This window comes from Mauremys mutica, chromosome 8 (assembly GCF_020497125.1).
Source record: "Mauremys mutica isolate MM-2020 ecotype Southern chromosome 8, ASM2049712v1, whole genome shotgun sequence".
Taxonomy (NCBI): domain Eukaryota; kingdom Metazoa; phylum Chordata; order Testudines; family Geoemydidae; genus Mauremys; species Mauremys mutica.
Window position 1 is genome coordinate 94,425,718 of NC_059079.1, and position 12,330 is coordinate 94,438,047.

General features: G+C 41.2%; 1 protein-coding gene across 1 annotated transcript in view; it reads right to left on the reverse strand.

Moving 5' to 3' along the window:
• KCTD16 (potassium channel tetramerization domain containing 16) overlaps positions 1-12,330 on the reverse strand; it is a 192,358-nt gene that overhangs the window by 179,557 nt on the left and 471 nt on the right. Inside the window, exon 2 of the mRNA XM_045027853.1 lies at positions 12,120-12,185. The gene's annotated coding sequence lies outside the window, so the exon portion shown is untranslated. The remainder of the gene's footprint in view (positions 1-12,119; positions 12,186-12,330) is intronic.

Below are 12,330 nucleotides of genomic sequence, written 5' to 3' on the forward strand. Positions count from 1 at the left end.
ACCACATGGACAGCATATGAGCCTTATGTGTGGCTTGTTCATAGGAGGAACAAGTAGAATTAGAGGAAGGATGGCCAGTGGTTAGGGTGCTAGCCTAGGACTTGGGACACCCAGGTAAAATGCCCAGGTCCACCACTGACGTTCTCTATGACCTTAAACAACTTATTTAGTCTCTCTAGTCCAGATCCTCAAAGGTAATTAGGCACCTAACTCCCATTGATTAGGTGCCTAAATGCCTTTGAGGATTCGGGCCTCAGTCTCCCATCCATAAAAGGGGACAGTAGTACTGCTCTACCTCTCAGGGGTATTATGAGGATAAATGTATTAAAGATTGCGAGGTACTCAGATACTACAGTGATGTGTCACACTTATACAAGAGAGGGAAATAGTAGATTCTTTTTTAGCAGCCTTCTTTCAAAAGACTACTGACCGCTATTGCCCACATAAAGAAACTGTAGAAAAGGGGAAAACAAACTACTGCAGATTCTGTAAGGGTGTCCATCCCTACTTCTAAAGCAGGTTCCTCAGGGAGACGTTTTGGGAAAAGGAAGGAGCATGTTGTGATCTGGCACGTCCCCATTCTGCAGCTGACTCTCCCCCAACAAGAATTCAAGGACCCATGATTTCCTCGACTGACAGGAGCACAACAGTTTCTCTTTCATCCTCTGAGGTAAGAAAACTCAATAGCTGCAATATGTTTTTAAAACACCAAAGTGGTCTGGCTGTGCAAGACAGGCTTTTGAAAAATCAAATACTTTATTCTGAAATAAGGTCAGAAAATCCCCAGAAAGATCATGTAAATGACGGCAACTTGAAAGCGAAGGCCTGCATTAGCTTTATATGATGGCAAATAAAAACTACTTTCAAGGGATGACACTTTTCATGCACCTTTAATTTGAGGAAATGATAGAATTAAAAGAAGAAGAAAGTCAGAGAGAAATGACAATCCATCAGTCAAAAATTAAGAGTATTGTCAAATCTGCCATTGAGATTTACTGATAAATTGAACATCTCAGATTTGCTTTTAGGTAAGATAGATATAAAGAAGCAGCTGCATTGTATCATCCAAATTACCTAAATTAAAATCATTATAAAACCTAAATTAGTCAACGCAGAAAAATAACTTTAACAATAGAGCCTATTCCTAATAAGCTTCTGAAATACGCACATGCAGCCAGGAAAAAAGAAACAGAGATTATTCATAACAACCTTCTTGAAATGTGTGTCCGCAGAAAGGGGTACAGAGCTGAGGTTTGCAGCACACAACTATCTGTCCTTTTATTTCAGAGACCAAAGAAGGGATTGTTTTGTTTGGAAGTATGTCTTTGCGACAGAGCATATGTGCTTGGTAATAGTAATGAGAAGATATCCCAATTAAAATTCAATTTCTAATTCTCATGCATGGAACCGGAGTGCATGGGGCTACTCCACTGCAGCTCTATAGCCCACTGGGAGGACCCCTCCCCATCCAAGTACCTTCAGAATTCCTAGCATACAACCCGACCACTTCAGCTGGCTGGATTCTAGGATTTGAACCACAATGTGGTGTGTTTACCAATTTTGATGGCTGTCATCATGGCTCTTGAAGTGGTGTGGTACAGCAGCACTGCACCGTCATCTTACAGCAACAGGAAGTATCAATAAAGGACAAGAGAAGAAAAGTATCTGAAGGAGTTCATGTCCCCATGCAGATTTATGTACAATGGTAGTGTGTATGTGTGTGCACGCACACGTGCCTCTCTGGGTACGGTCACATCCATGACCACACCATTTCCTATAAAAGCATCAGTTAGGCATGACCAGATCAGACAGTCTACAGTGACAGAAAAACAAATAGATATAGTGATTCGGGGAAGGTCCATCCTCAGAAATTTGTGAAATATCCAATGAAATGTCCTGTATTTTATATTTTAAAACATTTCAAAATGAAAATGCTATGCAAAATTTCTATGTATTACGTATCATAATGGTTCTGCCTGCTGGTATCTTTCCTCCATTGGAGAGAGGATGCTGGTGGTGGTAGGTTTCCCTCTTCTCTCTCCTTTGTGGTGGATAGCTATTCCTGTGGAGGTGCATAGGGACTGCAGATCATGCTGCTCCACCTACTGGCAGGCCCAGAAACTTCTTAACCTGGCATCACCTCACTAGCCAAGGAGGAAAAGGAACACTGGAGGAGATCAGCTCCCCCATGTTAGGCAGAGAAGAAGGGAGATGTCTCCTACTGTTCCCGCCTACATTCTATTCTATTCAGGTTCATATACTGCTCTCATCACTGTGATACCTTGTTAACCCCTGATACTGATCCATAATCCTACTTTTGGCATTTGGCAATACCTGGTGCTTCATGAGATGGTGAAAACCTCTCCAATGCACCTAGCCAACTGTGCATTGCTGCACATAAGAATGAATTTCTCCCTAATCATTGCAGTGGCCAAGGTATGCCCTGAAGTAATGTAATTCTGCCTAGTGCAAACAGAGGGAGCTAAGGGTATGTCTACACTACTGGCCGGATCAGTGGGCAGTGATCAATCCAGCGGGGATCGATTTATCGTTTCTAGTCTAGACGTGCTAAATCAATCCCCGAGTGCTCTCCCGTCTTCTCCTGTACTCCAGCTAGGTGAGAGGCGCAGGTGGAGTCGACGGGGGAGCCGCAGCAGTTGACTCACCACAGTAAATCGATCTAAGTATGTTGACTTCAGCTATGTTATTCATGTAGCTGAAGTTGCGTAACTTAGATCGATCTCCCCCCAGTGTAGACCAGGCCTAAGATAATGAAAGCACTATCTTCACCTGCAATTGTAAGCAGAGCCTAATAATCTAAATTAATCCAAATAGATTTATGACCACAGAAAATTTAATCACCAAATCACAATTAAACAGTATGCAGACTGAGATTTGGGATTGGGGGCTCTTAGTTAACTGTCTAGTGAACTGTAACAAAACAAAATTGCAAAAAGAAGCCTGCACTGTGGTTGCTGATCTGTGCCCTACCTGTGGTTATAATTCCGGCACTGTTATTCCATTCAGTTTCCACAGACACAGTGCATACTTGCTGTCATAAACAGATAGTTAAGGGTTAAAGTCTGTTTTACCTGTAAAGGGTTAACATGTAGTACCTGGTGACCACCTGACCAGAGGACCAATCAGAGATAAGATTTTTTCAAATCTCTGTGGAGGGAAGCCTTTGTCTGAGTGAGAATTCTTTTTGGATCTAAGAGGACAGTCATGTCTCCAAGTTCTCCTGGAGTAGTTTCTACTAATTAATAGTGAGTATTAATTAGAAAGGCGAATTAGTCTTATGATTTGATTTCTATATTTGCAATTGTGTGTTTGCTAAAGGAAATGCTTTATTCCTGTTTGCTGATATTGCTTTTACTGAGAAAAGGGGGAGGGGGAATTCTCTCCAGAGATTGATAAGGTTATACCCTATGAGTGTCCAGCTTGGGCTCATAGAGATTCTGTATTTTCTTTTTGTTCTCTTAATAAATTCTTTTCTTTTCTTTGGACTTGGTTAATTCCTTCTCTTGTGGAAATTCAGGGGAAGGTGAGGGGGGAAGAGACAGTTCCTCCTGGGTTTGATTCAAGCAGTTTGAATCAGGTATCTCTCTCCTAGGAAAAGGGAGGGGGGAGGAAGCAGGGGGAATGGTTTGTTTCTCCTGGGTGTAAGAACTCTTGGGGCTCTTGGAATCCCCTAGGATTTTGGGGCTCTTGGAATCCCCTAGGATTTGGGGGAAGGACTGTGTCTCAATTCACATTTCCTAATTGAGTGGTGGCAGTTTACTAGATCTAAACTAGGATTTTAGTTTAGAGGGAAACCAAGTCAGGTCCCCACATTGGAGCCCAACAGTTCCAAGTGGGGGTGAGACCTTTGACATGGTGGCATGCGGGTCCTCACCTTGAAACCCCCCAGTTTCAAGTGAGGGTAGACCCAGGACATGGTTGGCAGCGGTGACGAACCTGGCAAGGCATTTCTACCAAAAAGCAGCTTTTCTTTCTGTTTGCTTGGACAGGCAGCTTGAGGAAAAGGCAGTTTTGAAGCAGTTTTCAGGGTTAGAAGGAGTTTTTTTTCTCTGCTGGCTATGCTGAGGAAAAACTCTTCCCTACAGGTGTGTCCTTCCTTTGTGATTTCAGGTATCACTCAGGATTCCTAAGGTGGGGGGAAATGCTCGACAAAGTACATTCCCATCCAGTGGGGAAAACAGGTTTGGGGGGGGGGAGACAGAAACCCTCCAGCCAGATTTTTTTTCCCTGTGTCTTTTGAAATCCTCTGGAGCCAGGGAATACAAATCCCTGAGAGGATTTACTACACTTTTCTCGCAGGTACTAAGTAGCACCAGCCGGTCACCTGGGCTTATTAGTACCACAGCTCAGAAGGAGAGGAAGATTGTTTTTTTGGAAACATATTTTCAGCTGGGTTTAGCTGAGGGAAATAAGGTTTTCTAACGGGCTGTGTTAGGAAAGGATTTTTTTTTCTTCTTCTTTTCTTTTTTTTTCTTTTTTCTTTGTCTGCTTGAAAACAGCTAGGAAAGAGGTGTAAGTTTTTCTAACAGGCTGTTAGAAGGACCCCCACTGTGAGGTACTTAGCAAGTTGCTAGAAACAGGACAAACCAGGTTTTTTTTTTTTTGTCTTCTCAGTATATCAGCAAACAGCAACTACACATTTGCAAATGAAAAGGTTTTGTTTCTTTTCTATTCAGTCTCTCGGGAATAGAAAGGGTTAGGAATTGGGGGAACCAGTTCACTGAATGCAGAGGGGTGTGGCCAGCACCAAAAAGCACAAAGACATAAAAAAGCAACAAGCCACACAGGCTAACCACAAGAGGGAGCTGAAGAAACAAAAAGCTACCCACAGAGCCAAAGAGGCAGCCAAACAGGCTGAGCACAGAAGACAAATGAAGTTAGGGGACAAAGACCTGGAATTAGCAAGAGCTAACCCACATGTTCCAGCCAACCCTAACAGTCCTTATCCAGGCACTGTTCCCCATCCCAAGAAATTTCCCACTTACATGGCAGGTGAAAACACTTCTTCAAAAAGGTTAAAAGGACCTGCCATGGGTACAGCATCCCTGAAGACCAGTACAAGGACTGGTCAGGAAAGTGGACTTTTGCTGGCTATAACAATTATTCCATCCCCATGCTACTGGGGGAAGACTTGGCCAACCATGTGCAGCTGGCCAAGAGGGGGCGAGTGGTCATCCGCAGCCAGGCCGAACAAGCAGGCACTCCCATCCCTGTTCCTGAGCCATCCACCAGGACCCTGTCTGTGTTACCAGAGACCCAGACAGAGGTGGTGGAACCGGATCCCATGCCAGCAACTACAGCAGCCATAGTACATCCAGTCCCAGGACCGGAACTGGAAGAGCAACCAGCGGCAGAACCAGCGCCAGCACTGACGCCAGCGCTTGCAACTCCACCGCCAGGGGGCGCCAACGGGCCTAAACTGGCAGAAGCAGCAAACAACTCTACCCAAGAGGCTCAGCCAGAGCCTGAAATATCACCTTGTGCACCAGGGGAGAGCGGTTCACAGTCAACGGAAACAACCTCATCACCTACATCGCTTCCAGAGGGACCAAGTCCAAGTCCACAGTCTAAGGAGGAACTAGTGTCTCCAGCTTCAAGGAAACAGTTCCAGACTGAGCAGGAAGCTGATGACAGCCTTAAGAAAGCTTGGGCGGTGGCACGAAGCAACCCACCGCCTCTCAGCTCTTCTACCCAATTCCAGTTTGTTGTAAAACAAGGACTTTTATATAAGGACATTCTTTCTGGTGAACACCAGGAAGGCCAGCATCCTCAAAGACAGTTGGTAGTTCCAACTAAGTACTGGGACAAGCTCTTAAGCTTGGGCCCTGACATCCCAGTGGGCATTCTGGGGTCAACAAACCAAAGACTTTGGGGAAGGACTGTGTCTCAATTCACATTTCCTAATTGAGTGGTGGCAGCTTACTAGATCTAAACTAGGATTTTAGTTTAGAGGGAAACCAAGTCAGGTCCCCACATTGGAGCCCAACAGTTCCAAGTGGGGGTGAGACCTTTGACATGGTGGCATGCGGGTCCTCACCTTGAAACCCCCCAGTTTCAAGTGAGGGTAGACCCATGACACTTGCTACAGGACTGCTCTTACGAGAGCCAGCATTTAGATTTCATTGCAGGGCGTGTCATATAAGGAAGATTTGATAAAATAATTCAATAGAACTAAAATCTGAATACAGTAATCTCACCAAGAGATCATTACATAGCGGAGAGCTTCATAATAAAATAACTGTGAACATATTCCAAAAATGGAAACGCAAAGGCAAAGAAAAAGGTGCACCTATTTCAAAAATAAAGGCTCACATTTTCTAAAGCTCATGTGCCCAGCTGGCAAGTGGTTAATCCCAATGTGCATATACAAGTCAGACTCACATGCAGGGTAAGTGCTCAATTAACACATTTTCTGATCCTTATTACCATGCACTTATTCAGCAACAATAACAAACCTGCAAGTATGATTCATATAATTATGAATTCTCAGCTAAACTACCTCAGCTGGGGGTTTCCCTGTGTCTGCCCACATGGAAGCTCATCTTAGTCAGCAATGAATGCTTGCTTCCTCCTGTACTAAATAGCTTTACCGGAGAGCTCATAAAAACAAACCCTAATTTACACATTCTGAGAATATGCCCCTTCCCCGGGCCCTACAATGAGAAGGAGGAGCAAATGATGACACTGGAAGAAGTAAACAGAGCAACTGGCAAAGGAATGCAAGAGAAAGCTCTGAGGACAAATTAGCAGCAGGCCAGCTGCTATACAATTTGAGAGCACTGGAAACATACAGAACTATTCTAGTGTTGTGTTTAATATTACATACAAAAACTAGTTTAAAAGAATGTTACAGTTGCAAAGTTCAGCACTCCAAAGTTAAGGAATGCTAGAGATAAGGTTACCTGTGCAAATTCAGTCCCTTTGTGCATATGCATTATGATACAGTCTTTAACTGTATGATCACACACTATTTTTTTTTTCACTAGACCATCTCTCCAAACTTGACCTCTTCTCTCCCTGGCCCCTCCAGCCCGTCCATTTTCCTGCCTGTCTTCTCCAAGCTTCTCTCAGCTCCTTGTCACAGACTATCATCCCCCTCCCCACTCCTCTGCTGGCTCTTTGCCCCAGTCCCCCTACCCCTATGCACACCTTGTCTTCTCAGATCCACATCTCAGTTCCAGTCCCCCTACCCCTTCAGCCACTTGTCCCAGTCCCCACTCCAGATTCTTTGAGTCTCCCTCATCTACCCCAGGCCTGGCTCCTCACGGTCACAGTTTGGAGTAACTACACCTTCAGCAGCCCTGATGGTCTGCACAAGGAATGCCCTCTCGGGCCTTCAACCATCACCTCTCTGGGCAGGGGCCTGTATCCGTCTCCCTTTCAGATTTAAGCTTGCAGCCCTCTTGCACTTCAGTGTGTTTATGCAGCAGATCTGACAACAGTCCAGGCCCTGCACTTTGCTTTCTCTCCAAGGACTATATGGAACCAGAGTATTCCAGCAGTTACAAGTACCCAAATAGCTCCTTCAAAGCAGAGTAAAAAAAAAATTAGGATAAAAGCCTTACAGAAAAAAACAAAACAGAAAAAACAATAAAAGATCTAAATGCATATGTAGGCTTACCAGTAGTCCTCCAGACATATTCACTCTCCACCACCCCAGCAAGGGGCTTCATGGATGTGGCAGATTTGCACTGACCCTCCATATCAGAGTAATACTACCTCATGGAATTACAATCACCAACATTAAGCTTTACATTTTAATCCCAGCCCTAATCAAATAGGTCAGTAAAATAAAAAAAACAAAACACTTAATATAACACTTTACAACTCCCCTTTCAGATAAGTGGGTAATATTATTATTCCCATTTTACAGATGGAGAATTTGAGGCCCAGAGACGTTGATGATGGAAATCAATTAAGATTTCTAAAGGACATAAGCCCAGATTCTCAAAGATATTTAAGTGCCTAACTCCCACTGAGGTGGGCCACAGAGACTATTAATTCTTTATTAACACCTGCTGGAGCCTGGTCTTGCATTACCTGTGTATCCAAAACTTCCAGTGAACTTGGATGAGATTTAGATTATTATTATTTATTTACACTGCAGTATCTCCTAAAGGCCTTAACCACATTGTGCTAGGCACTATACAAACACACAATGCATAACTAGAGTAGGGTTGGGTTCAGGATGAGCAATAATTTTGGAACATATGAGAATATATAAGATACCTATTTTCATTGATGCATGGGAAATGGAGAAGACATAAAATTTCATTAATAGGAGTTATCTACAGTAGACTCATGCATCAGCAGAAAAACAGACAGCTTTGACTTCTTCATGCTATCAAGCATGAAAATGAATTATCAGGAAGTCGGGGTTAAAAAACAACCCAGCTCTGAGATCTCTGAAATGTAAAATAATTAACATTGACTATATATTACATGTGTGCATGCATGACATTCTGGAAACATGATGTAAAATTAATCTCCAAATGCTTTATTAACCACTTTGTATTGTGTTTTCTATTTCTTTACTAGGTACTGAGACTTGACACTTTACCATATCTCTCTGTATGATTGCAAAAATTAAGTCCTGTAATTCAAACTGAAAGTTTAAAAAATATATAAAAAATAGAAAGATTTTATCAGTTTCCAGCATCTGCAGTTCAAGATTATGTGATCCTTCTTACTGACACACTGAATTACGGGAAAGATGGTGTCTACACCACTATAAATCAGACATCTGCAAATCCCAAACTCATCCTCTGATGGAAAATGGAAGATTTAAACATGCAGTAAAAACAGGCGAGACATATTGATCAAAGAACACTCTGCAACATCCATCACACAGTATAAAACAGGAGGAAATAACAATTCCACATGAACACAAACATTTTGGTGACTTAATGGATTCACAAAAAACTGTTCTAGGCAATGTCCCAAATAAAGACTTAAATCTGGATACAAGTATGTTCTTGGCACATTTTGATTAATAAACACTACCATTTCTGACAAACTCTTACTTCCATGAGTAGCAGCCTCACTGTTTTCAATAATATTATTCACATGAAGAAAGGTTTGCAAGATTGAGTCCTTTGGTATCCACAGCAACATCAAAAGAAAACTGTATTCTTCACTCATGAGGAATCTTCTTTCAAAACACTGACATAAATATCACAGTAAGTCTCTAAAATCATTATTTAAAAAATCTTTAATATATGTATTGCCTGTTCATCCCTGAGATACTGCCCTTACATGTTGTAAATCAGCTATTTCAGAAACTAAAGAAAAATTGAACCAAATATTACTCAGTAGAAAATGTATTGACTAAAATTTTCTTTAAATTTCAATCACTAACTATACACACAGAAAGAAAATCACAGTGCCTCATTAGCGGACTAAGACAAGACTTGAAATGTATTACAGTGATAACATTCACAATACTGCACTTAAAAATCTCTCTGGCTTATTATAGACCAAACATTTTTTGATCATATACCCAGTCAGTTCAATGGGAGTTTCAAAGGCAACCTCAATAGCAGCGGAGTAGAGGCCAAGAATATTGAAAGCATTATAATACTGCATTAAAAATCTCCATAGGATTAAATTTCCAAGCAATTCCTTAGTGCAGGAGGAGGTTTGTGTATAAAATGTAAAGGGGAAAATGTCAGTTGTAGTTTTCCTGATTTTTGTTTTGTTGGTTTTACCAGGTTAGTTTTTGCATCTACAACAGCAAAATAAAAAAATTATGCTTTATGAAGACAATTTTTCTTTTAATACCAAAACTTGTGATTCAATAACCTAAAAAAGTAATGAAATCTAAAACCAGGTCATTTCAAGCCACTACATTTTAAGAAAAACTCCCCATCAACTTCAGTGGGGTTCTGCTTATCACTTGATGGCACACTATTTCGTTTTAACTTTTACTTCTTTTTAATATGAAATTGCCAATTATTGAAAAACACCACACTTACAGGCAGACAGGATCTCTTAACCTGCAGGGTGATTTTTGTTGTTGTAGTTTGAGTTCTGTATAAATAATGGTTGGTGAATTTTTTTGTTTAAAGAAGGTCATGCATGAGGTCAGTTTCAAAAGATGATCAAAACAATCAACCTTATCTATGATGCATTAGTAAGTAGAATGAGCCAGTGGTATAAGCACAGGCTTAAAAATAGACACTCCTGAGTTCTAATTCTGGTCCTGATGCTCACCTCTCTGCCTAAGTTTCCCAGTCTGTAAAATGGAGATAAAAAAAAAATGCATATACCTAGCAGGTTTCATATGAAGATTAACTAGTTACTGTTCTAACATTACAATACATATTGTTATTAAGTGAAGGGTGAATTTGTTAAAGCAAGATGTCACTGTTAATTTTTGTCTCATTAAGAACAACTGCTCCTTACCCTCTATCTAATGGCTGTTTTATAGCCTATTTGGAAAGAGTTAATGGCATAATATGGGAAAGAATTAACATAAAAAATATCACCACAGTTACTAATTGGTATGCTTATTGGCAGCCTCAGCAAAAATTCCAAAGAATGAACAGGCAAGGAAAATAAACTAATCTCTATTCCCTAGACGTGGTTCCACCATGTCAGGGTTGAGGCACACTGGTGGATTTATCATGTGGGGGAAGCTTGCTCTGCCACAACACATGCTGTACCTTTGCATAAAGATAGGATTTCTGAGCCTAGTTTACACTAGGAGAGCAGAACCAACAATGTCAGTGTGGTTACACCAGTATGAAAACAGTCTTGTGATCAGAATCAGGCTTTCAGTTTCCAGTGATATAATTTTATCAGCACTTGATTAACTTTAAAAAGTGAAAATAGCCACTAATATTGGCACTGTTGTTCTGGGTCTCCAGCTTGCAATGTTTACACATTAATAACATCTTTGTTTACAATATGTGACAAAGACATTAGATGAAATGCCCACAATCCCATTGGTATAACCAACATTTTCATTATGTCTGTGAAAATCTCTTCCTAAAAAAAAGACTCTCCAGGGTTCCTATTATGGAGACTGTCGTGGATCACCAGAAGCTGCAGTTAGTCCTGGTAATATTGTATCATGTAAGACTAATACAAGCTGGCACTCTTAAAGGCAAATACTGAATCCTGTTAAATTCTAATGATAACCATAAGAAATTTGTCTATAAGATAACACTGTGGGAAGCAGTAGCAAAAAGAACACTGAGCAGTTCTAATTAAAAAGCCCTAGCAACCTGAGCAAACTGATATATATAGTGATACATGTAGTGTTACCCTCCTTCTGTGAAAGTTTACTGTAATTCACATTAACTAACATTGTATAAAACATTTTAGATCTGGAATCAATCTTTTTTCTTCAGCTATTAAATCTTGTTTTCTCCTATGCAGAAATACGCAATGATTTTTCCACCCTACTATTTCATAAGTGCTACCATCTCATAATAAGTTAATATGTTCAGTCACTCATGGAAAAATACAAGCAAGTAAATGAAAAAATTAAAGATAGATTTTATAAAAATCAGCACGTTTTGAACCCAGGGACTTAGATAATTAACTTTCTGAACCAATGACTTTTGTTATTCTTTTAAAATCATGGAAAGTACAAGTTTGCAAAAAATCTGATCATTAAAATGAAAAAACATCAAAAAACAGAAACCTAGAGTACTCCTCCCTGAAAAAAATCAAGCAGAGGTGGGGGGGGGGGAAGTCCCATGCTTGCCTAGATTTCTGCCAGGGTTTATATATTTTTTTCCCAAGGGAAGTGGGTTCAGAATTGTGCCCCCCCGACACCCCCAACAGTTATGTGTGGCCTCTGCAATCAGGTCAGTTACCATAGGCAAATCTCATTTCAGTCATTAGTAAAATAATGAAACAATCAGAGAGAAAGGAAAGGATACCAGAACCATAAATAGAAAACCTCTCCAAACAGTGAGATCTATTGGGCGGTGGGACACTCTCTCAAGAGACGTCCCAAAACGTCAGTAATGTAAAACAGGGCGAGCAACTCATCCCACAGGGAACCACCACCAAGAACTTTGTTTATGCAATATCGTCCCCCAAACAGTCGTGTATCTCAGCGCTCCCTTTCCCATTTGCAGACATACTTTTAGTACAGTGTGGGGCACTGGTTCAAGCTGGATGTTTCCATTCATTTTCGCACAGCTAGAAACCTGCGGGCGAGATGGGGAGTTGGGGTGCGGCAGAGCCCAGCGTTAGGTGAACGCCCAACCCTCGCACAGGCTCCCTTATGACCCTTTGACCCCACTCCTGTCCCTGTTCTTTATTAGTTGTCCCCCGAAATTAGTGGGTTTCTGA